This window comes from Schistocerca cancellata, chromosome 4, assembly GCF_023864275.1.
Source record: "Schistocerca cancellata isolate TAMUIC-IGC-003103 chromosome 4, iqSchCanc2.1, whole genome shotgun sequence".
NCBI lineage: Eukaryota > Metazoa > Arthropoda > Insecta > Orthoptera > Acrididae > Schistocerca > Schistocerca cancellata.
In genome coordinates this window covers 175,364,799-175,376,107 of record NC_064629.1, presented here as the reverse complement: position 1 = coordinate 175,376,107, position 11,309 = coordinate 175,364,799, and the positions used below count along the sequence as shown (strand labels likewise).

At 43.9% G+C, this 11,309-nt stretch overlaps 1 non-coding gene across 1 annotated transcript; it reads left to right on the top strand.

The window, feature by feature from the left end:
* The first annotated feature begins 228 nt into the window (after positions 1–228).
* On the top strand, positions 229–301 carry Trnaa-cgc (transfer RNA alanine (anticodon CGC)). The gene has a single exon. It is a non-coding gene; the product is annotated as a tRNA-Ala (tRNA).
* The last annotated feature ends 11,008 nt before the right edge of the window (positions 302–11,309 follow it).

Below are 11,309 nucleotides of genomic sequence, written 5' to 3'. Positions count from 1 at the left end.
AAAGCCCCATGTTGCAGTCCCATCGTCCTGCATCCTCAAAAAGTACTGGTCTGGGCCGCCATTTCTTCCAAAGGAATCATTGGCCCATTTTTCAGATCCGAAACGATTACTGCATCTCGCTATCTGGACATTCTTCGTGAATTTGTGGCGGTACAAACTGCCTTAGACGACACTGCGAACACCTCGTGGTTTATGCAAGATGGTGCCCGGCCACATCGCACGGCACCGAGCGAGGTGGCGCAGTGGTTAGCGCACTGGACTCGCATTCGGGAGGACGACGGTTCAATCCCGTCTCCGGCCATCCTGATTTAGGTTTTCCGTGATTTCCCTAAATCGCTTCAGGCAAATGCCAGGATGGCTCCTTTGAAAGGGCACGGCCGTTTTCCTTCCCCATCCTTCCCTTACCCGAGCTTGCGCTCCGTCTCTAATGACCTCGTTGTCGGCGGGACGTTAAACACTAATCTCCTCCTCCTCCTCCATCGCACGGCCGACGTCTTTAATTTCCTGAATGAATATTTCGATGATCGTGTGATTGCTTTGTGCTATCCGAAACATACAGGAGGCGGCGTGGATTGGCCTCCTTATTCGCCAGACATGAACCCCTGTGACTTCTTTCTGTGGGGACACTTGAAAGACCAGGTGTACCGCCAGAATCCAGAAACAATTGAACAGCTGAAGCAGTACATCTCATCTGCATGTGAAGCCATTCCGCCAGACACGTTGTCAAAGGTTTCGGGTAATTTCATTCAGAGACTACGCCATATTATTGCTACGCATGGTGGATATGTGGAAAATATCGTACTACAGAGTTTCCCAGACCGCAGCGCCATCTGTTGTTGACAATTGTAACTACTGTAATTTCGAAAGTTTGTCTGCCTGAAAATGTACTGTCGTTCCAAGCATATTGCAACAAACTGTGTATTTCTATCGCTGCTCGTTTAGTTTTTATTACCGTTTCAAATATACCGGTCATTTTTGAAACACCCTGTACAAACACAGTTACGAGTTAATAGATATAGAAACGCAGCTTTTCTGCTGAGATGAGCGAGCTAGCGAGCGACCTCAGCCTAGCTTCGTGACGTAGCTGTCTTTCTCGTAGGCCTCGGCGAAAGACACTGGTGGAAACTTGGCCGCAGCCCCGCCCAGAATGGCGTACCTTATAGTGTCTAGTTACCTTGACATTCACTGATGAGGTTGCCTCCATGATCTGACACGGTCCGTGATACTCGCTCAAGATCATCTTTGTCTTTCCCATCGCTGCATGTGGATAAGTTACCAATACCCACTGTCCTGCACGATACTGTGTCAGTCTGCCCATGCGCCGCCTATACAGCTGTTCCTGTCGTTCCAGAGCCTTTTTGTTCGTCTTTTGTATATTTCTCCATCCCCCACCCCTCCGGCTATTCTTCTCGCAAAAATTTACTGATTCGCAAATCTGTCATAATGGAGGATTTAAAACTTCAAGTGGAGTCAGCATCTTCGTCCCATATACCACCTCATGTGGTGACATGTATGTTCCCGTATGAAACTTTGGGTTCCTTGCGCAAACTACGTATGGAAGATAGGTATACCAGTCTTCGTGTCTAGCATCTTATGGACACGCTCCATCCTACTGTTGGTTTGAGGGTGGAGTGGGATCGTTCGTAACTTTCGAATATGCCACACGTGGCATACCTGTTTCATAAGTTTCGAAACGAACTACGTACTCTGATCCGTGACTAAGATATCAGGCACTCCAGACTTCAATATCCAACTGTGAATTAATGCCTGTGCTACAATAATGGCCTGTTGGTCTGTAATTTCTATCGTGACTAGTAATCGTGAAAAATAGTCGATGACCTTAAGCATATAAGTATTCCCTGCAGGTTGAAAGTATCATGTCCAAATAATCTATAAGAGTGAAAGTATCTAACCCAAAATTGTTTCATTTTTTAATTAGTGAAAGTATCAATGATAAAATTGTTCCAAAATGACTATTCAACAAACCTCCATCTGACTGTGTTTGCGAACTTGTTTCGTGCACTCCTCCATTTTGCCAGTAATGAAATATGTATTTGACTCAGCAATCAAGTTTAAGAGAATAATGCCGTTTGTGCAATGGCATTAATATGGTACTGAAAAATTAACTTTTGGCCCTGATGTTTACTTAATGAAATTATATCTTGACCTGAATAATGCCAGTTGTGCAATGGTATAAAATTTGTTATTTGAAATAACTTTGCTCTGATAACTTTAGTTATACCAAAATCGGTTTCAAACCATGAACTGCGTATATATATATATATATATATATATATATATATATATATATGAAATTGAGTAGTAAAGTTACCCACCAAATGAAAGAACGTAAAGAAAATGAGGCCTCTATGCAATATATATATATATATATATATATATATATATATATATATATATATGCAGTTCATATGAAAGAACGTAAAGAAAATGAGGCCTCTATGCAATATATATATATATATATATATATATATATATATATATATGCAGTTCATATATATTGCATAGAGGCCTCATTTTCTTTACGTTCTTTCATTTGGTGGGTAACTTTACTACTCAATTTCATATTCAATACAAGCAAAGGATGTGGACTATGATTCAGGCTGTTAGATTTAAGCATAATGTTGATCTCAATACATATATATTGTTAAAAATTTAAGACATATACAAAAACTACCATTTCCAAGAATTTTGTAGCACGAATCACTCTTACAAAAAATTTTACAAAACGCTTACTGCGTCAAAACTTGGACATACGAATCCTAATTCTGAACATTATCTAACAAAAGCCATTCTGAAATCATTTTATAGCTTCTCGCATTAACGTGCTAAAGTCTGCTCAGTGTACAACCTGAAAACTGCGTAGCGCGAATCCTACCTTAAAGCTGTCACCACACGTCTGCTTCCTCCAGGCACCTAGCTGCGACGATCTAGTTTCTTTACTGCAGGCGCCCAGGTCTCTTAACCATCAAAGATCCTCCTACTCAAAGATATTATACTCATTCCACCTTGCGGTTGGCAACTATGGACTTTATTTTCTGGATCTACCCTGATCAGACCTTAGCACAAACCTTTCATAACCCCCTGGTCCGATGGACCAGAATTTTGTGGGGGGATCTGTACAGTTAGCACAGATTTCCTCACGAAATTCGTAAAAAAAAATACAATGTAAGATACAATACAAAAGATATATAGTATTCCAATTAAAAGAGTATTACACAGCAATAAAATTTACCAATAGAAACATAGAATTTGAAGTAAAATGCATGTTATCATTAGATTTTCAAATCACAGTGAATCAAAGAACATCAAAATGTTCAAAACAGAAACACATAAATATAGGGCAAAGACATCAGACATTTAGATTATTACGAAAAGTGTATCAAATACAGTCAAAAACTTACAAAACAGAAGAAGACAATGTGAGGTAATTAACATAAGGTATTTAGATTTCTAAGATGAAGTGTCTCAAATAACTCAGAAGTTATAATACAGAAATGTAGAATGTGAGGTAAAATGCAGAATAATACATAGATTTCTAAATAGAAGTGTACCAAATAGTATTAAAAGTTACAAAATAGAAGCATAGAAATGTTAGGTAAAATACCTCAAATAACATCAAACTTTACCAAACAAAAATGTAGAATGTGAGGTAAAATACATAAAATAGTTAAATATCCGCTAGAAGGTAATCACATAACAGCAAATGTGCATAAATGTCTCATAAATAACTCTTAATGCAAGTGAAATAACGCAATAAGATACTTTAAGTCATAGTAGGATTAAATACAAAATGTGTCACGTCAGGTGACAGCATTTATTGACTCTCAGTTACAATCATTATCTTGTAGTAGACCTAGAGTACATGCCGAGTTTCATTGACAATAGTAAATTAAGAAGACCTATCACGTTAGGTGACAGTTTACATTGAGGCTAATTGTAAACTGCAGTAAAATGTGGGACCTCACGTGAAGAAACACACTGAGCCACAAATAATGTCCATTGTACAATACATGTCACATCAGGTGATAGGACACACTGACTTTAATAGTGATCAGTAGTACAATAAGGTTGAAGAAGAGTGGGCATCAGGTGATGGGACACACTGAGCCACCTTATTGTAAATGCAGAATACCTGTTAAGTCAGGGGATAACTCACCCTGTTTCGGTTACCATAATGAAAATCTATATTTCACTACTGGCCATTAAAATTGCTACACCAAGAAGAAATACAGATGATAAACGGGTGTTCATTGGACAAATATATTATACTAGAACTGGTATGTGACTACATTTCCACGTAATTTGGGTGCATAGATCCTGGGAAATCAGTACCCAGAACGACCACCTTTCTGTATCCAGAAAGGCCCGTACAGGACCTGAGACATGCGGTCATGCATTATCCTGCTGAAATGTAGGATTTCGCTGGAATCAAATGAAGGGTAGAGCCACGGGTCGTAACACATCTGAACTGTAACGTCCACTGTTCAAAGTGCCGTCAATGCGAACAAGAGGTAACCGATACGTGTAGCCAATGGCACCCCATACCATCACGTTGGGTGATACGCCAGTATGGCGATGACGAATACACGCTTCCAAAGTGCGTTCACCGCGATGTCGCCAAACACAGAAGCGACCATCATGATGCTGCAAAAAGAACCTGGATTCATCCGAGGGAGGAGGAGGAGGAGGAGATTAGTGTTTAACGTCCCGTCGACAACGAGGTCATTAGAGACGGAGCACAAGCTCGGGTGAAGGAAGGATGGGGAAGGAAATCGGCCGTGCCCTTTCAAAGGAACCATCCCGGCATTTGCCTGAAGCGATTTAGGAAAGTCACGGAAAACCTAAATCAGGATGGCCGGAGACGGGATTGAACCGTCGTCCTCCCGAATGCGAGTCCATGGATTCATCCGAAAAAATGACGTTTTGCCATTCGTGCACCCAGGGTCGTCGTTGAGTACACCATCGCAGGAGCTCCTGTCTGTGATGCAGCGTCAAGAGTAACTGCAGCCATGGTCTCCGAGCTGATAGTCCATGCTGCTGCAAACGTCGTCGAACTGTTCGTGCAGATGGTTGTTGTCTTGCAAACATCCCCATCTGTTGACTCAGGGGTCGAGACGTGGCTGCACGATCCGTTACAGCCATGCGGATAGGATGCCTATCATCTCGACTGCTAGTGACACGAGGCTGTTGGGATCCAGCACTGCGATCCGTAGTACCCTCCTGAATCCACTGATTCCATATTCTGCTAACAGTCATTGGATCTCGACCAACGCGAGCAGCAATGTCGCGATACGATAAACCGCAATCGCGATAGGCTATAATCCGACCTTTATCAAAGCCGGAAATGTGATGGTACGCTTTTCTCCTCCTTACACGAGGCACCACAACAACGTTTCACCAAGCAACGCCGGTCAACTGCTGTTTGTGTATGAGAAATCGGTTGGAATCTTTCCTCATGTCAGCATGTTATATGTGTCGTCACCGGCGCCAATTTTATGTGAATGCTCTGAAAAGCTAATCATTTGCATATCACAGCATCTTCTTCCTGTCGGTTGAATTTCGCGTCTGTAGCACGTCAACTTTGTGGTGTAGCAATTTTAATGTCGAGTAGTGTATGTCATAAACAGGGGTCTCAGGTGATGAAACACTCTGAGCCATGGTAGTATCGATTGTAAAATATATGTCAAGTCAGGTGACAACACACACTGAGATTCAGTTACAATTATGATATTCTATCAGTCATAGAACACATGTTATGTAAGGTGGTAACTCTCACTGACATTCATTGGTGATATTCAATTAGTTATAGGACACATTTTACATGAGAATGTAACTCACACTGACTTTCGTTATATTCTCGTAAACTCAGACCGGTTATCATGTCAGGTGACAGTGCAGACTGAGTTTCACTTATATTTACGTAGACAAGTGCTCTACCATCTGAGCTTGGAAGGTAGGAGACGAGGTACTGGCAGAAGTAAAGCTGTGAGTACCGGGCGTGAGTCGTGCTTCGGTAGCTCAGATGGTAGAGCATTTGCCCGCGAAAGGCAAAGGTCCCGAGTTCGAGTCTCGGTCGGGCACACACTTTTAATCTGCCAGGAAGTTTCATATCAGCGCACACTCCGCTGCAGAGTGAAAATCTCATTCTGGAAACATCCCCCAGGCTGTGGCTAAGCCATGTCTCCGCAATATCCTTTCTTTCAGGAGTGCTAGTTCTGCAAGGTTCGCAGGAGAGCTTCTGTAAAGCTTGGAAGGTAGGAGACGAGGTACTGGCAGAAGTAAAGCTGTGAGTACCGGGCGTGAGTCGTCCTTCGGTAGCTCAGATGGTAGAGCACTTGCCCGCGAAAGGCAAAGGTCCCGTGTTCGAGTGTCGGTCGGGCACACAGTTTTAATCTGCCAGGAAGTTTCATATCAGCGCACACTCCACTGCAGAGTGAAAATCTCATTCTGAATATTAAAAGTAATATACAATAACTGTATGCAGTGTACATTTGCTGCAAAATTTTTTGTATATATCTTTAATGTAGCAAAAACATTACATACTCTGTAGCAATAACAGTAATTAGTTTTATAGAATCTATGTACAAAAAAATTCCTACTAAAGGTAGTACACCATAATAATAACGCTATGCAGCGGACATTTGTTACAAAATAAAAGTTTTCATGTCTTTAAGGTGACCCCCTACAGTGACTCAGCGATAACACGTTCCCATACATTACTGTGTCATAAGTAAACAGCTACAGAATTCTGATCACCCAGTCCTTCCAATCGTTTATGCGTACAGAGAACAAGAACGGCCCCATCACACTTCAAAAATGGTTCAAATGGCTCTGAGCACTATGGGACTCAACTGCTGTGGTCATCAGTCCCCTAGAACTTAGAACTACTTAAACCTAACTAACCTAAGGACATCACACACACCCATGCCCGAGGCAGGATTCGAAACTGCGACCGCAGCAGCAGCGCGGCTCCGGACTGGAGCGCCTAGGACCGCACGACCACCGCGGCCGGCCATCACACTTCACTGGGGTACTCCTGACAGTACCTTTATCTCTGACGAACATCCAGGTCCACGGCAATGAACTGGGTGCTATTACTTAAGAAGTCTGCGATTCACTCACTTTTCTGAGAACCTATTTCGTATGCTCGATCCTTCGTCGTGTGACAGTCCAATTCCGTTGCGTCACCTAGCCGTTTTGAACATGCGCCGAACGGCTGTGGCGCGTCAAAAGTGCGCCGTCAGAGAAATATGCACGCTTGCCGAAGCTGCTGGGGCTGCTGCGAGACTGGCGTCGATTGGGTTCAGCGTGCACAGGGCGACACAAACAGCCGGTTGGGCCGCCAAGCTGAGGGGGCCGTCCGAGGCGCCATAACTGTAAGATTTCTATACGGGACGTCTCACATTTAGTAGCGGCCGCTAGGGACGCCAAGGTGAGAGAGGCGTCTGGGGCACCCAAGTGCGTGATTTGATTACAGCTCAATTAGTAGCGAACAGTGGCACGGATGAATGTACAAGCCATGGTAGCCTAGGGCGCTAACGCTCGGGTAGGCGCGCCGACCCTGGATCGAATCCGCCCAGCGGAATAACGGCGAGGGCCCGTGTGCCAGCCAGCCTGGATGTGGTTTTTAGGCGGTTTTCCACATCCCGCTAGGTGAATACTGGGCTGGTCCCCACGTTCCGCCTCAGTTACAAGCGTCGCAGACATGTGAAACACGTCCGCACTATTTCACGATTTACACTACACGCAGACAGTTGGGGTACACTGATTCCCAGACAGCCTGCATCTACATCTATCTACATCTACATCTACATCCATACTCCGCAAGCCACCTGACGGTGTGTGGCGGAGGGTACCTTGAGTACCTCTATCGGTTCTCCCTTCTATTCCAGTCTCGTATTGTTCGTGGAAAGAAGGATTGTCGGTATGCCTCTGTGTGGGCTCTAATCTCTCTGATTTTATCCTCATGGTCTCTTCGCGAGATATACGTAGGAGGGAGCAATATTCTGCTTGACTCTTCGGTGAAGGTATGTTCTCGAAACTTTGACAAAAACCCGTACCGAGCTACTGAGCGTCTCTCCTACAGACTCTTCCACTGGAGTATATCTATCATCTCCGTAACGCTTTCGCGATTACTAATTGATCCTGTGACGAAGCGCGATGCTCTCCGTTGGATCTTCTCTATCTCTTCTATCAACCCTATCTGGCACGGATCCCACACTGCTGAGCAGTATTCCAGCAGTGGGCGAACAAGCGTACTGTAACCTACTTCCTTTGTTTTCGGATTGCATTTCCTTAGGATTCTTCCAATGAATCTCAGTCTGGCATCTGCTTTACCGACGATCAACATTATATAATCATTCCATTTTAAATCACTCCTAATGCGTACTCCCAGATAATTTATGGTATTAACTGCTTCCAGTTGCTGACCTGCTATTTTGTAGCTAAATGATAAAGGATCTATCTTTCTGTGTATTTGCAGCACATTACACTTGTCTACATTGAGATTCAATTGCCATTCCCTGCACCATGCGTCAATTCGCTGCAGATCCTCCTGCATTTCAGTACAATTTTCCATTGTTACAACCTCTCGATACACCACAGCATCATCTGCAAAAAGCCTCAGTGAACTTCCGATGTCATCCACAAGGTCATTTATGTATATTGTGAATAGCAACGGTCCTATGACACTCCCCTGCGGCACACCTGAAATCACTTTACTTCGGAAGAGTTCTCTCCATTGAGAATGACATGCTGCGTCCTGTTATCTAGGAACTCCTCAATCCAATCACACAATTGGTCTGATAGTCCATATGCTCTTACTTTGTTCATTAAACGACTGTGGGGAACTGTATCGATCGCCTTGCGGAAGTCAAGAAACACGGCATCTAGCTGTGAACCCGTGTCTATGGCCCTCTGAGTCTCGTGGACGAATAGCGCGAGCTGGGTTTCACATGACCGTCTTTTTCGAAACCCATGCTGATTCCTACAGAGTAGATTTCTAGTCTCCAGAAAAGTCATTATACTCGAACACAATAAATGTTCCAAAATTCTACAACTGATCGACGTTAGAGATATAGGTCTATAGTTCTGCACATCTGTTCGACGTCCCTTCTTGAAAACGGGGATGACCTGTGCCCTTTTCCAATCCTTTGGAACGCTCCGCTCTTCTAGAGACCTACGGTACACCGCTGCAAGAAGGGGGGCAAGTTCCTTCGCGTACTCTGTGTAAAATTGAACTGGTATCCCATCAGGTCCAGAGGCCTTTTCTCTTTTGAGCGATTTTAATTGTTTCTCTATCCCTCTGTCGTCTATTTCGATATCTACCATTTTGTCATCTGTGCGACAATCTAGAGAAGGAACTACAGTGCAATCTTCCTCTGTGAAACAACTTTGGAAAAAGACATTTAGTATTTCGGCCTTTAGTCTGTCATCCTCTGTTTCAGTACCATTTTAGTCACAGAGTGTCTGGACATTTTGTTTTGATCCACCTACCGCTCTGACATAAGACCAAAATTTCTTAGGATTTTCTGCCAAGTCAGTACATAGAACTTTACTTTCGAATTCATTGAACGCCTCTCGCATAGCCCTACTCACACTACATTTCGCTTCACGTAATTTTTGTTTGTCTGCAAGGCTTTGGCTATGTTTATGTTTGCTGTGAAGTTCCCTTTGCTTCCGCAGCAGTTTTCTAACTCGGTTGTTGTACCACGGTGGCTCTTTTCCATCTCTTACGATCTTGCTTGACACATACTCATCTAACGCATTATGTACGACGGTTTTGAACTTTGTCCACTGATCCTCAACACTATCTGTACTTGAGACAAAACTTTTGTGTTGAGCCAACAGGTACTCTGAAATCTGCTTTTTTTCACTTTTTCTAAACAGAAAAATCTTCCTACCCTTTTTAATATTCCTATTTACGGCTGAAATCATCGATGCCGTAACCGCTTTATGATCGCTGATTCCCTGTTCTGCGTTAACTTTTTCAAATAGTTCGGGTCTGTTTGTCACCAGAAGGTCTAATATGTTATCGCCACGAGTCCGTTCTCTGTTTATCTGCTCAAGGTAGTTTTCAGATAAAACACTTAAAAAAATTTCACTGGATTCTTTGTCCCTGCCACCCGTTATGAACGTTTGAGTCTCCCAGTCTATATCCGGCAAATTAAAATCTCCACCCAGAACTATAACATGGTGGGGAAATCTAGTCGAAATATTTTCCAAATTATCCTTCAGGTGCTCTGCCACAACAGCTGCTGAGCCAGGGGGCCTATAGAGACATCCAATTACCATGTCTGAGCCTGCTTCAACCGTGACCTTCACCCAAATCATTTCACATTTCGGATCTCCGTCAATTTCCTTCGATACTATTTCACTTCTTATCGCTATAAACACGCCTCCCCCTTCACTGTCCAGCCTGTCTCTGCGGTATACATTCCAATCTGAGTTTAGGATTTCATTACTGTTTTCGTCTGGTTTCAGCCAACTTTCTGTCCCTAGTACTATATGAGTGTTGTGACCGTTTATTAATGAGAGCAGTTCTGGGACCTTTCTGTAGACGCTCCTGCAGTTTACTATTAGCACATTAATATTGTTATTCCCTGTTATTCCCTGGATGTGGTTTTTATTCCCCGTTATTCCCTGGATGTGGTTTTTAGGCGGTTTTCCACATCCCGCTAGGTGAATACCGGGCTGGTCCCCACGTTCCGCCTCAGTTACAAGCGTCACAGACATGTGAAACACGTCCGCAGTCTTTCACGATTTACACTAGACGCAGACAGTTGGGGTACACTGATTCCGTCCTGGGGGGTACGGGGTGGCAGCAGGAAGGGCATCCGGCCACCCCTAACACTAACACTGCCAAATCCGTTGTAAGCACGGCGACCCTGCGATCGCCGCAGGACTATGGCATAAGCGAAAGAAGAAAGAAAGAAGAAGTGGCACGGATGAAAGTATACGAGAGTAAAGGGGAGAGAGGCGCAGGGCAAGCCGCTTGAGTAGAAAAATGTTCTCGAATCGCCCCTGAGTGTGCCATGCCCCTCGAGCTAGCGAGAAGTTGGAGTTATTAGCAGTATTCGCCGCCAACATATTGGCTTGGTTCAAATGGCTCTGAGCACTATGGGACTTAACTTCTGAGGTCATCAGTCCCCTAGAACTCAGAACTACTGAAACCTAACTAACCTAAGGACATCACACACATCCATGCCCGAGGCAGGATTCGAACCTGCGACCGTAGCGATCGCGCGGTTCTACACTGTAGCGTCTAGAACCGCTCGGCCACTACGGCC